The sequence below is a fragment of the Coregonus clupeaformis genome, chromosome 12 (genome assembly GCF_020615455.1).
Source record: "Coregonus clupeaformis isolate EN_2021a chromosome 12, ASM2061545v1, whole genome shotgun sequence".
NCBI lineage: Eukaryota > Metazoa > Chordata > Actinopteri > Salmoniformes > Salmonidae > Coregonus > Coregonus clupeaformis.
Window position 1 is genome coordinate 25,098,374 of NC_059203.1, and position 12,877 is coordinate 25,111,250.

At 44.9% G+C, this 12,877-nt stretch overlaps 1 pseudogene; it reads left to right on the forward strand.

The window, feature by feature from the left end:
• LOC121578116 overlaps positions 1-12,877 on the forward strand; it is a 45,422-nt pseudogene that overhangs the window by 4,301 nt on the left and 28,244 nt on the right.

A 12,877-nucleotide genomic window follows, 5' to 3' on the forward strand; every position in this document is an offset into this window, starting at 1 on the left:
GAGTTAACTGCACCTCAGAAATTGCAGCCCATATAAATGCTTCCCAGAGTTCAAGTAACAGACATATCTCAACATCAACTGTTCAGAGGAGACTGCATCATGGTTGAATTACTGCAAAGAAAACACTACTAAAGGACACCAATAAGAAGAAGAGACTTTCTTGGGCCAAGAAACACGAGCAATGGACATTAGACTGGTGGAAATCTGTCCTTTGGTCTGATGAGTCCAAATTTGTGCTGCATCAGATGACCTGGCCTCCACAATTACCCGACCTCAACCCAATTGAGATGGTTTGGGATGAGTTGGACCGCAGAGTGAAGGAAAAGCAGCCAACAAGTGCTCAGCATATGTGGGAACTCCTTCAAGACTGTTGGAAAAGCATTTCTCATGAAGCTGGTTGAGAGAATGCCAAGAGTGTGCAAAGCTGTCATCAAGGCAAAGGGTGGCTACTTTGAAGAATCTCAAATATAAAATATATTTTGATTTGTTTAACACTTTTTTGGTTACTACATGATTCCATATGTGTTATTTCATAGTGTTGATGTCTTCACTATTATTCTTGTCACGGTTTCGGCCGAGACTGCTCCTCCTCCTGGTTCGGGCAGGCTTCGGCGTTCGCCGTCCCCGGAGTACTAGCTGCCACCGTTGAATGTTTCGTGGTGTGATTGCTTTGGTCTGTCTTGTACACCTGTGTCTGTTTGTGTTCTGATTACGTGTCCTATAAGTTCCCTGTTTTGTATTGGTTAGATTGTGTGTTGTTGTCTGCCTGTATTTCGGAGCTGTGTGTTGACGCTCTGTTTGTTTGTTTAGTGTTTACGCATGGTTTACGTATTCACTCGCCTCTGTTTGTTTCGAGGCTGTGTATTGGATTTTTTGCACTTTTGACTAGTAAAGTCTGTTGGACGAAGCCTCTGTGTCCTGCGCCTGACTCCTCCACCACATCCACATCGGTTCATCTGACAATTCTACAATGTAGAAAATAGTAAATATAAAGAAAAACCTTTGAATGAGTAGATGTCAACTTTTGACTGGTACTGTATATATATAAGAATTGTTGTATTATTATTTGTAATTATTATTTACACATTTAACCCTTTTTTGGGGGTAGGCACAAAACTACCTCCATACTTCCATTCATTTTTTAAACCTGTACAGGTTACCTTCAGACGAGTCCCGGGACACTTAAGGGGGGAATCATAGAGCAAACTGGAGAACACCATCATGTTCGTGAGAATCTCCTCTTTCCACAGTGGGGTCACATTAGTTTGTAGCCCAAACGGGTCAGACCCGTCAAACTGTACCGACTTCAGACGGCTTATGGGGATGATAGAGCAAATAGGAGACCACCATTGTGTTCGTGACAGTATAATTAGTTTTAGGCCAAACCGTACAGCCGTTTTCGTGAGAAGACCGATTTTCAGGATGTCTCATGGTCTGACAATCACAGCTGTAGCTCAGTCACCTTCCACCTGCTGATATGGAAGGCCGCCATAGGCGGATGCAGTAGATTGAGACGCAGCCCATGCAGATATCTCTAGCTTAACCTGACCGGATTTCGATGGGTATTTTTTTATGAAGTTACTTATATTCACGCACTGATGCGTCAATAGACTCTAGGGGGTTTTAATATGCGCTCCTCTGGCTCAGCGGCTCTGGAGACATACTCTGACCAGCAACTGTCTATCATGTGCCCGAGGGAAAATAGATCATGCTGCATGAATACAATGAATTGATTATTTAATGTCATGATGGACAAAGCTTTGTAAAACCAAAACATACACAGCCTCTGTTCAACAAACTCAAACTCAAGAACGAATCGTTTGGGGGACAGCAGTTCGCGAACGATAGTGTGCCTAACACTCTCACGGCAGTCAAGCATTACATTCCGCCGAGAGTCGCTTACAATCTAGTCTGGTTGCGGCCACAACTAGACCTAGTTTCAAGAACTAATCTTATTTTTATGCCTAGCAATCAACAAATGTAGGCTACATTTTTTAAAGCACAAGTCTCAGTCACAAATGTCAGCTCGAATAAGCCCCCTGTTGAGCAGAAGCCAGAAAAAAGTTGCACTGAAAGCCTTTGAGAGCTTGCTGGTCCTCGTCAGCCTACCAAAGGAAGATACTGCAGTGTGCCTGGCTGAAAGCACCCCACTGTGTCAGCTACTGGCTGAGCGGTTGTGTGAGCTCTACAGCCAGCTCCCGGCTACGCTGGAACCTGCAGACATCCACAGTTTCCCCCAGACCCACTGGAGGTGAGCTTAGTGGCCCAGAGCATGCAGGAGCCCTTACCGGTGAACGATGTACTGAAAACTCAATATAGTCATGATTCTACAAGCCTCTCGTTCACGCCATTCACCACAAGGGGCTTATTGGCGCTGTCATTTGTGACACTTGTAAAAGTGTGCTTTAAACAATGTACATTTGGCATACAAATAAGATTATTTCTTGGTACATTTGAAACGAGATCTAGTTGTGGCCGCAACCTATGGAACGCCATTTGGGTCTTGGCGTGTCGAAAAAGATACACGTAGGTTGGGCTTGTTGACCAATCGGCACCTGAATATGACTGCACGTCGCATAGTTTGACACGTTCATAGTTTTTTTGCGTAGTTGTTACACATAGATTGCACTCACTAGTGTTTCATGTGTCACAGTGATTCACCAATGCGTGTGCTGTGATGCTGGTGGGGTTGTCTTGGGCGCGGACGCGCTTCGAGGCTCTGGGACAGTGCTGGTCATGGGAGGAGCTGGCTAGCTGATGGATGCAAACAATGTTCTTCCCCCAAAACATAGCAAAACGACGGTCTGTGTCAGTAGCTATAGTTAACTAACTATCTAGCTAGCTAGGTGTCATCATCTAAAATACCCCTAATTTTATAAAACAGTTCTTATTTGATTAATGATGGTCAGACCCACCTATGTGAGGCTAGACACAATAAGGATAAGCCACAATTTGCGGTTCGCCTTCAAAGTAAAAGTATCTAATTGAAAGTGATCCAAATGAATACAAATAGTGCCATAATTGAATAGATCATGCTATACGAGGTTGGAATGTTATATAAATCCAACAAAAGACAATTTGTTAATTTGATTAATCTGTTTCAATCAGACTGTGGATGTATTAGACTTTAGAATTGCATTGGAATCCTCTGTAGCTCAATTGGTAGAGCATGGCGCTTGTAACGCCAGGGTAGTGGGTTCGATCCCCGGGACCACCCATACATAAAAATGTATGCACACATGACTGTAAGTCGCTTTGGATAAAAGCGTCTGCTAAATGGCTTATTATTATTATTATTGTGAAGGACATGTGAACGAAATGCTGGGCAGGCCATTATTTTGGCTACCATGGCTATGCCCCATAGGAAGATAATGCCCCCATCCACAGGGCACCAGTGGTTACTGAATGGTTTGATGAGCATGAAAACAATGTAATCCATATACCATAGCCGTCTCAGCCACCAGATCTCAACCCAATTGATCACTTATCTGAGATTCTGGTGCGCCGCCTGATTCTAGAGGGGCGCCTGAGACAGCGTTTCCCACCACCACCATCTACAAAACACCAAATGATGGAATTTCTCATGGAAGAGTTGTGTCGCATCCCTCCAATAGAGTTCCAGACACTCTCTCTTTCTCTCTGAGAACCTGAGCCCTAGGACCATACGTCAGGACTACCGGGCATGCTGACACCTTGCTGTCCCCAGTCCGCCTGGCCTTGCTGCTATTCCAGTTTCAACTGTTCTGCCTGCGGTTACGAAACCCCTACCTGTCCCAGACCTGCTGTTTTCAACTCTTAATGATCGGCTATGAAAAGCCAACTGAGAGACCTGAGCCCTAGGACCATACGTCGGGACTACCGGCCGTGGTGACTCCTTGCTGTCCCCAGTCCGCCTGGCCTTGCTGCTATTCCAGTTTCAACTGTTCTGCCTGCGGTTATGGAACCCCTACCTGTCCCAGACCTGCTGTTTTCAACTCTTAATGATCGGCTATGAAAAGCCAACTGAGATTTATTCCTGATTATTATTTGACCATGCTTGTCACTTATGAACATTTTTGAACATCTTGGCATGGTTCTGTTATAATCTCCACCCGGCACAGCCAGAAGAGGACTGGCCACCCCTCATAGCCTGGTTCTCTCTAGGTTTCTTCCTAGGTTTTGGCCTTTCTAGGGAGTTTTTCCTAGCCACCGTGCTTCTACACCTGCATTACTAGCTGTTTGGGGTTTTAGGCTGGGTTTCTGTACAGCACTTCGAGATATTAGCTGATGTACGAAGGGCTATATAAAATAAAATTGATTGATTGTAGAATCTATGCCAAGGTGCATTGAAGCTGTTCTGGCTTGTGGTGACCCAACGCCCTATTAAGAAACGTTATGTTGGTTATTTTGGCAGTTACCTGTATATGGCCATTTCTGTCATACTGCACTATATTAAGCCTATGACAGTGGCCAGTCATTACAGATGTATATCATCTGAGCCACTTATAGGAAATAAGAAATAAATGTTCCTCTATACAGAAGTAATATCATGTGTGTAGGCCTATATGGTGAGTGTGTTCATATCCTCCTCTCTCTTAGGTGCGTATTCAGACCATGCCTGTGCCCGGCCCTGGCGAGAGCCCCCTGTATAGAGGCACCTTTGATTGTTTTAAACAGACCCTTGCCAAAGAGGTGGGTAGTAGTAGCCTATGGCTTTCTGGGTAGTAGTAGCCTATGGCTTTCTGGGTAGTAGTAGCCTATGGCTTTCTGGGTAGTAGTAGCCTATGGCTTTCTAGGTAGTAGTAGCCTATGGCTTTCTGGGTAGTAGTAGCCTATGGCTTTCTGGGTAGTAGTAGCCTATGGCTTTCTGCTGTTGAATGTATTTGTTTTGTTCACCTCTCTTTGCTCTCTCTTTTTATTCATTCCTTCTCTCTCTCATTTTCTCTATTACAGGGGTTCAAAGGCCTGTATAAAGGCATGGCGGCCCCTATCATTGGAGTCACACCCATGTTCGCTGTCTGCTTCTTTGGCTTTGGCCTGGGCAAGAAACTACAACAGAAAACCCCAGACCAAGTCCTTACGTAGGTGAATGTTCCATAGTAGAGTGTCTTCACCCATTTTTATGTTGAAAGAGTGTGCGCGGGCATGTGTGTTGCGTGGGCGTATGGTTGTGTTTGTTTATGCGTATGGTTGTGTGTGTGTATGCATATGGTTGTGTGTGTGTATGCGTATGGTTGTGTGTGTGTATGCGTATGGTTGTGTGTGTGTATGCGTATGGTTGTGTGTGTGTATGCGTATGGTTGTGTGTGTGTATGCGTATGGTTGTGTGTGTGTATGCGTATGGTTGTGTGTGTGTGTTTGTGTGTTTGTGTTGTGCATAACCCCATCTGCTGTCCTTCTCAGGTATCCACAGCTGTTTGCTGCCGGGATGCTGTCAGGCGTGTTCACCACAGCCATCATGGCCCCTGGAGAACGCATCAAGTGTCTCCTACAGGTCAGAAACACACCTAAAGTACACCACGCACAACTGGGCTTAGGTTAACAGGCTTAAGTTAACCTAGGCCTGTTATCCTAAACCCAGTTAACGGAGATGGTTCAGTGAACCCCTCTCATGTGATTCAAAACCTTGCCTGAGTCCTGAATACTTGTGCTTGCTCCCTGAGTTAATGCCTAGGCTTTAGCTCAGCATGCTAACACAGTCTTGTGGCATGCAGAAGTCCCAGGGTTTGAACCCAGTTGATTATGTAGCATGTGATGTGGATGTGTGTGTAGATCCAGGCTGCCAGAGGGGAGGTGAAGTATGCTGGTCCCATGGACTGTGTGAAGCAGCTGTACAAAGAGAGCGGGATCAGGGGAATCTACAGAGGAACTGCTCTCACCCTCATGAGAGGTACTTCCTGACAGACTGAATATATATCCTATACCCCTGTCTCTAATATCTAACTCTACTGACTGACTGACTGACTGACTGAATATACAGTATATCCTATACCCCTGTCTCTAATATATAACTTTACTGACTGACTGAATATATATCCTATACCCCTGTCTCAAATATCTAACTCTACTGACTGACTGACTGAATATACAGTATATCCTATACCCCTGTCTCTAATATATAACTTTACTGACTGACTGAATATATATCCTATACCCCTGTCTTTAATATCTAACTTGTCACGATCGTCTAAGGAGGGAGAGGACCAAGGCGCAGCGTTGAAAGCAAACATATTTATTTTATCAAGATCACACGATCAAAACAACGAAACGTGACGTCCTTGGTTACAAAAACAAACCAACACGGAACAAGAAACCACAACACAAAGTGAAAAGACCGATAGTTAAATATGGCTCCCAATCAGAGACAACCAGCTGTCACTCGTTGCCTCTGATTGGGAGTCACTCAGCCCAACATAGAAAATCAAACATAGAATACACACCCTGGCTCAACATAACATTGTCCCCAGAGCCAGGGCGTGACAGTACCCCCCCCTAAAGGCGCGCGGACTCCGACCGCGCCAACTAAATCCCACAGGGGAGGGACCGGGTGGGCACTCCGCCTTGGCGGCGGATCCGGCTCGGGCCTGATCCCCACTCCCTCTCCAACCCCCCAAAGTACCCCTGGTCCGGTCTGGCCCGCTGGCCGGAGCCGGACTGACGATACGCACCCCTGGCTTGGTGCGTGGAGCAGGAATGGACCGGACTGGGCTGGCGACGCGCACCACAGACTTGGTGCGGAGAGCAGAAACGGGCCGGACAGGGCTGACGAAACGCACCACAGACTTGGTGCGGAGAGCAGGCACGGGCCGTGCCGGACTGATGACGCACACCACTGGCTTGGTGCGGGGGAGCTTGGATGGGCCGGACTGGGCTGGCGACGCACCCCGTAGGCTTGGTGCGTGGAGCAGGGACTGGCCGGGCTGGGCTGGCGACGCACACCGTAGGCTTGGTGCGGAGAGCAGGAACGGGCCGGACAGGGCTGACGAAACGCACCACAGACTTGGTGCGGAGAGCAGGCACGGGCCGTGCCGGACTGATGACGCACACCACTGGCTTGGTGCGGGGAGCTTGGATGGGCCGGACTGGGCTGGCGACGCGCACCGTACACTTGGTGCGAGGGGCTGGAACAGGCCGGACCGTACTGGGGACACACACCACTGGCTCTACCTCGGGATCTGGAACGGGCCGGACCGGACTGGTAACACACCCCAGTACCTCTCGCCGTGCCTCTACATCCTCCATCCCCTCTTCGACCAGTGGCCCCCGTAACCTGGCGGCCTCCTCTGGCAACCCGCTGGGCCGCTCTATCGCGGCCTCCTGCTGGTCCGACGTCGTGAGCCCCCCCCTAAAAATTTTATGGGGGTCTCTCCTCCCCGTGGGCCAGGCCTCCATCGTTCTCGCCAGACTCTCACCCCACTGCTCCAAAGTCCAACCTCTCTCCTCTTCTCTTGGCTTGGCCCAGTCGAGACTCCTACTCAACTGCTCCCAAGTCCATCCTCTCTCTTCTTCACGCTGCTTGGTCCTGTTATGGTGGTTTCTTCTGTCACGATCGTCTAAGGAGGGAGAGGACCAAGGCGCAGCGTTGAAAGCAAACATATTTATTTTATCAAGATCACACGATCAAAACAACGAAACATGACGTCCTTGGTTACAAAAAAAAACAACACGGAACAAGAAACCACAACACAAAGTGAAAAGACCGATAGTTAAATATGGCTCCCAATCAGAGACAACCAGCTGTCACTCGTTGCCTCTGATTGGGAGTCACTCAGCCCAACATAGAAAATCAAACATAGAATACACACCCTGGCTCAACATAACATTGTCCCCAGAGCCAGGGCGTGACATAACTCTACTGACTGACTGACTGAATATACACTACCCGTCAAAAGTTTGGACACACCTACTCATTCAAGAGTTTTTCTTTATTTTTACTATTTTTTACATTGTAGAATAATAGTGAAGACATCAAAACTATGAAATAACACATATGGAATCATATAGTAACCAAAAAAGTGTTAAACAAATCAACATACATTTTATATTTGAGATTCTTCAAATAGCCACCCTTTGCCTTGATAGGTAGTCACCTGGAATGCATTTCAACTAACAGGTGTGCCTTCTTAAAAGTTAATTTGTGGAATTTCATTCCTTAATGCGCTTGAGCCAATTAGTTGTGTTGTGACAAGGTAGGGGGTGTTTACAGAGGATAGCCCTATTTGGTAAAAGACCAAGTCCATATTATGGCAAGAACAGCTCAAATAAGCAAAGATAAATGACAGTCCATCATTACTTTAAGACATTAAGGTCAGTCAATCCGGAACATTTCTTTGAAAGTTTCTTCAAGTCCAGTCGCAAAAACCATCAAGCGCTATGATGAAACTGGCTCTCATGAGGACCGCCACAGGAATGGAAGACCCAGAGTTACCTCTGCTGCAGAGGATAAGTTCATTAGAGTTAACAGCACCTCAGAAATTGCAACCCAAATAAATGCTTGACAGAGTTCAAGTCACAGACACATCTCAACATCAACTGTTCAGAGGGGACTGTGTGAATCAGGCCTTCATGGTCGAATTGCTGCAAAGAAACCACCACTAAAGGACACCAATAAGAAGAAGAGACCTGCTTGGGCCAAGAAACACGAGCAATGGACATCCAAATTGGAGATTTTTGGTTCCAACCGCCGTGTCTTTGTGAGGCGCGGTGTGGGTGAACGGATGATCTCTGCATGTGTAGTTCCCACCGTAAAGCATGGAGGAAGAGGTGTTATGGTGTGGGGGTGCTTTGCTGGTGATTTATTTATAATTCAAGGCAACTTAACCAGCATGGCTACCACAGCATTCTGCAGCGATACGCCATCCCATCTGGTTTGGGCTTAGTGGGACTATAATTTGTTTTTCAACAGGACAATGACCCAACACACCTCCAGGCTGTGTAAGGGCTATTTTACCAAGAAAGAGAGTGATGGAGTGCAGCATCAGATGACCTGGCCTCCACAATCCCCTTACTCAACCCAATTGAGATGGTTTGGGATGAGTCAAATGGCAGAGTGAAGGAAAAGCAGCCAACAAGTGCTCAGCATATGTGGGAACTCCTTCAAGACTGTTGGAAAAGCATTCCTCATGAAGCTGGTTGAGAGAATGTCAAAAGTGTGCAAAGCTGTCTACAAGGCAAAGGGTGGCTACTTTGAAGAATCTAAAATCTAAAATATATATTTCATTTGTTTAACACTTCTTTGGTTACTACATGATTCCATATGTGTTATTTTGTAGTTTTGATGTCTTCACTATTATTCTACAATGTAAAAAATAGTAAAAATAAAGAAAAACTATTGAATGAGTAGGTGTGTCCAAACTTTTGACGGGTAGTGTATGTCTGTTTTGAAGTGTATGCAAATAGATTATACAAGTGGTTAGGCATTTTCAACATACAAATATTTCTTAAAAAGACTAGAAGAGATGTAGTCAATTTCTCCTCAACCATGAAAGACTATCATGCATGCTGTTGATGTTAGTTCTGTGTGTGTGTAGAAAATAGTAAAAATAAAGAAAAACCCTTGAATGAGTAGGTGTGTCCAAACTTTTGACTGGTAGTGTATATCCTATACCCCTGTCTCTAATATCTAACTCTACTGACTGACTGACTGAATATATATCCTATACCCCTGTCTCTAATATCTAACTCTACTGACTGACTGACTGAATATATATCCTATACCCCTGTCTCTAATATCTAACTCTACTGACTGACTGACTGACTGACTGACTGACTGAATATACAGTATATCCTATACCCCTGTCTCTAATATACAGTGGGGGAAAAAAGTATTTAGTCAGCCACCAATTGTGCAAGTTCTCCCACTTAAAAAGATGAGAGAGGCCTGTAATTTTCATCATAGGTACACGTCAACTATGACAGACAAAATGAGATTTTTTTTCTCCAGAAAATCACATTGTAGTATTTGTAATGAATTTATTTGCAAATTATGGTGGAAAATAAGTATTTGGTCAATAACAAACGTTTCTCAATACTTTGTTATATACCCTTTGTTGGCAATGACACAGGTTAAACGTTTTCTGTAAGTCTTCACAAGGTTTTCACACACTGTTGCTGGTATTTTGGCCCATTCCTCCATGCAGATCTCCTCTAGAGCAGTGATGTTTTGGGGCTGTCGCTGGGCAACACGGACTTTCAACTCCCTCCAAAGATTTTCTATGGGGTTGAGATCTGGAGACTGGCTAGGCCACTCCAGGACCTTGAAATGCTTCTTACGAAGCCACTCCTTCGTTGCCCGGGCAGTGTGTTTGGGATCATTGTCATGCTGAAAGACCCAGCCACGTTTCATCTTCAATGCCCTTGCTGATGGAAGGAGGTTTTCGCTTAAAATCTCACGATACTTGGCCCCATTCATTCTTTCCTTTACACGGATCAGTCGTCCTGGTCCCTTTGCAGAAAAACAGCCCCAAAGCATGATGTTTCCACCCCCATGCTTCACAGTAGGTATGGTGTTCTTTGGATGCAACTCAGTATTCTTTGTCCTCCAAACACGACGAGTTGAGTTTTTACCAAAAAGTTATATTTTGGTTTCATCTGACCATATGACATTTTCCCAATCCTCTTCTGGATCATCCAAATGCACTCTAGCAAACTTCAGACGGGCCTGGACATGTACTGGCTTAAGCAGGGGGACACGTCTGGCACTGCAAGATTTGAGTCCCTGGCGGCGTAGTGTGTTACTGATGGTAGGCTTTGTTACTTTGGTGCCAGCTCTCTGCAGGTAATTCACTAGGTCCCCCCGTGTGGTTCTGGGATTTTTGCTCACCGTTCTTGTGATCATTTTGACCCCACGGGGTGAGATCTTGCGTGGAGCCCCAGATCGAGGGAGATTATCAGTGGTCTTGTATGTCTTCCATTTCCTAATAATTGCTCCCACAGTTGATTTCTTCAAACCAAGCTGCTTACCTATTGCAGATTCAGTCTTCCCAGCCTGGTGCAGGTCTACAATTTTGTTTCTGGTGTCCTTTGACAGCTCTTTGGTCTTGGCCATAGTGGAGTTTGGAGTGTGACTGTTTGAGGTTGTGGACAGGTGTCTTTTATACTGATAACAAGTTCAAACAGGTGCCATTAATACAGGTAACGAGTGGAGGACAGAGGAGCCTCTTAAAGAAGAAGTTACAGGTCTGTGAGAGCCAGAAATCTTGCTTGTTTGTAGGTGACCAAATACTTATTTTCCACCATAATTTGCAAATAAATTCATTAAAAATCCTACAATGTGATTTTCTGGATTTTTTTTCCTCAATTTGTCTGTCATAGTTGACGTGTACCTATGATGAAAATTACAGGCCTCTCTCATCTTTTTAAGTGGGAGAACTTGCACATTTGGTGGCTGACTAAATACTTTTTTCCCCACTGTATAACTTTACTGACTGACTGAATATATATCCTATACCCCTGTCTCTAATATCTAACTCTACTGACTGACTGAATATATATCATATACCCCTGTCTCTAATATCTAACTCTACTGACTGACTGACTGAATATATATCATATACCCCTGTCTCTAATATCCAACTCTTTATCTAAAATCTAGATATTTTTGTTCAGTAGTGATTGTGTTATTAGACAACTGTGAGTTTGTGCCAGTGATTCTGACAGTCTGACTTTGTTTCTCAGACGTGCCAGCCAGTGGGATGTATTTCATGACCTATGAATGGTTGAAGCACCTCCTCACACCAGAGGGTAAGAGGTGAGTGTGTGTTTACTCTGTGTGTCTGTGTGCACGTTTCTGCGTGTGTATGCAAGGGTTGGGGTCAATTTGACTTGAAGTCAGTCATTTCAGGAAGTAATCTGAAATTCCAATTCAATAATTGAAAAAAGGGCATCTACAGTGCCTTTGGAAAGTATTCACACCCCTTGACTTTTTTCCACATTTTGTGTTACAGCCTGAATTTAGATATTCAACCCCTTTGTTACGTCAAGCCTAAATAAGTTCAGGAGTAAAAAGGTGCTTAACAAGTCACATAATATCTCATCTCTGTACCCCACACATACAATTATCTGTAAGGTCCCTCAGTCAAGCAGTGAATTTCAAACACAGATTCAACCACAAAGACCAGGGAGGTTTTCCAATGCCTCGCAATGAAGGGCACCTATTGGTAGATATTATTATTTGTTATTTTTTTAACTGACATTGACTATCTCTTTGAGCATGGTGAAGTTATTAATTACACTTTGGATGGTGTATCAATACACCCAGTCACTACAAAGATACAGACGTCCTTCCTAACTCAGTTGCCGTAGAGGAAGGAAACTGCTCAGGGATTTCGCCATGAGGCCAATGGTGACTTTAAAACAGTAACAGAGTTTAATGGCTGTGATTGGAGAAAACTGAGGATGGATCAACAACATTGTAGTTACTCCACAATACTAACCTAATTGACAGAGTGAAAAGAAGGAAGGCTGTACAGAATAAAATATATTCCAAAACATGCATCCTGTTTGCAACAAGGCACTTAAGTAATACTGAAAATTGTGGCAAAGCAATTAACTTTTTGTCCTGAATGTTGCTGCTACCGTCTCTTATGACCGAAAAGAGCTTCTGGACATCAGAACAGCGATTACTCACCTCGAACTGGACGAAGATTTTTTCTTTAATGAGTCCGACGCGAAGGATATACTGCTTCCCCCGAGACCAGGCACAAATCCCTGTCATTCGTGCGAAGAAAAGACGGAAATACAGGGGGCGGAGGTTGGGGTGCCTTGTGAGAATTTGTCGGCAAGTGGGTAAACCCACCCGTTTGTTTTTACACTGCTGCTACTCGCTGTTTATTATCTATGCATAGTCACTTTACCCCTACCTACATGTACAAATTACCTCGACTAACCTGTACCCCCG